The sequence below is a fragment of the Rattus norvegicus genome, chromosome 2 (genome assembly GCF_036323735.1).
Source record: "Rattus norvegicus strain BN/NHsdMcwi chromosome 2, GRCr8, whole genome shotgun sequence".
Classification (NCBI taxonomy): domain Eukaryota; kingdom Metazoa; phylum Chordata; class Mammalia; order Rodentia; family Muridae; genus Rattus; species Rattus norvegicus.
This window is the reverse complement of record NC_086020.1, coordinates 82,617,906-82,619,979: the sequence shown is the minus strand read 5'-3', so window position 1 is coordinate 82,619,979 and position 2,074 is coordinate 82,617,906. Positions and strand designations below refer to the sequence as shown.

Here is a 2,074-nt window from a genome sequence, read left to right as displayed (position 1 = left end):
ACAACCATTAAATAATTCATCTCTGCTTCAGCATTTTGTGCATTGCCTTGCCATGGATTTTGTTTATTACCTCTATATTTCCATGTCTGCATCATTTTCTCTACTTGTAAGATTGAAGTGGAAACTTTAAAGAGAGTCATATGTTGGATGATGTTTTGCTGGGACAAACACATGAGGGAGTGTTTTCCTGAAGTAGAAACAGGTGAAAGACTGCTGAAGCAAACATATGAAAGGACACATGATAAAATATTCTTTGCTAACAACATGCATGTATTGGTCCACCTCACACCGCGTAGTCAAGCTCCATTTGCCAGGACTCTGAGTACTAAGGCTGATTGGATGCACGTGCTGAGGCAAGCCATGTGCTAAGGCAAGGCATGTGAGGTCACATGTTTGAGGGTATAAATAAGACTCAATGGAATGCTTCACGAATTTGCGTGTCATCCTTGCGCAGGGGCCATGCTAATCTTCTCTTTATCATTCCAATTTTAGTATATGTGATGCCGAAGCGAGCGAATGCCATCAATAAACCACTGAACTGAGAACGGGACCCTGGTTGAAGGAATCTTAGAAAGGACTGAAAGAGCTTGAAGGGGCTTGATACCCCATATGAACAATAATGCCAACCAACCAGAGCTTCTAGGGACTAAGCCACTACCTAAAGACTATACATGGACTGACCCTGGACTCCAACCTCATAGGTAGCAATGAGTACCAGTGGAAGGGGAAGCCCTTGGTCCTGCCAAGACTGAAGCCCCAGTGAATGTGATTGTTGGGGGGAGGGCGGTAATGGGGGGAGGATGGGGAGGGGAACACCCATAGATTTTGATTAGTCTGCATCATACTATAAATCCATTCATTAATTCTACTCATGATCCATGGGTGCAACAATGTTTGATATAAACATATGTGGTACATTACTTTCTAGCATAGGTAGAAGTAACACACATAAGCTAGAGGCATCATGTGCTAGGGGAAGTGGTGCATATGTATGCCTCTGTGTGAATGTGTATGTTTATTACTTGTGTGTATGTTTATTACAAGTGTGTGTGTGTGTGTGTATGTGTGTACCTGTGTGTATGTTGGTGTACATGAATATGCTGTGTGTACACATGTGTGTGCCTAGACCAAGACCCTTCCATGAACAAAGGCCAGAGGGATGGAGTATCTTGCTTTCTCTCCATCATTGTTCTCTACTCTTTGTCTTTATTCCTGTGAGACAGTTTCTTTCACTGAGTCTGAAGTCAGCAAGCCCTGGTCATTTTCTTGTAGTCACCTAGTACAGGGCTGGGTTTGCAGGTATGTGTGCAGTCAAGCAGTTTTTGTTGTTGTTGTTGTTGTTGTTGTTGTTGTTTTTGCATGAGTGCTGGGAATTAAACTCAGACACACATGTTTGTGCAGTAAGTGTTTTGTTTGTTTGTTTGTCTTATTTTATTTTACCCACTGTAACTGTTTCTTTGGTGCCTGCTAAGGGAAACTGAAAAACAAGACTAGGCTAACCACATGGACCTAATTTAAACATAGGATGTTTATTGTGAGCCTCATTGACAGGACGGTGTTTGAGCCTCCTCTGTTTGCTGTGATCTTATCTTCTTCTGTAGATCTTGCTACAGTTAGGAGAGGGCACACAATGATAAACACAAACCATCCATTCCTGATGCTTGAAGAAATGGCCTTTTTTCATTAAATATGTCACAGAGTGCAAACCAACAAGGAAACCCAACAGAATTCTTGACACTACCTGTACATGATCTGGAAACATCCCAAACCTGGTAGGTCATGACATAGGCCATGTACAATATCTTTAACTTCCCAGACAAAAAAGCTTAAGAAGGGCTCTGAAATATCACTGGACAGAGAACAATGATTGTGTAGCAAACCTTTCATGGGAGAATGATTGTTTAACATCTACTGATTTTTTATAACCCTAGAAAACAGAAGTCTCACCAGGTCTCAGGTGACAATGAAGACTGATATTCTGCCCTTTAATGACAGACAGATAAGAAACTACAGTTAACTGTTTTTGCTACATGATATTTTAGGTTTTTGTCTAAAATAATGGTATTAGTTTGCT

The 2,074-nt window shown here is 41.1% G+C and overlaps 1 non-coding gene across 1 annotated transcript; it reads right to left on the bottom strand.

Annotated features, from left to right (window-relative positions):
• Positions 1-409: 409 nt before the first annotated feature.
• LOC120101176 (U6 spliceosomal RNA) lies at positions 410-514 on the bottom strand. The gene has a single exon (XR_005501573.1). It is a non-coding gene; the product is annotated as a U6 spliceosomal RNA (small nuclear RNA).
• Between the last annotated feature and the right edge of the window lie 1,560 nt (positions 515-2,074).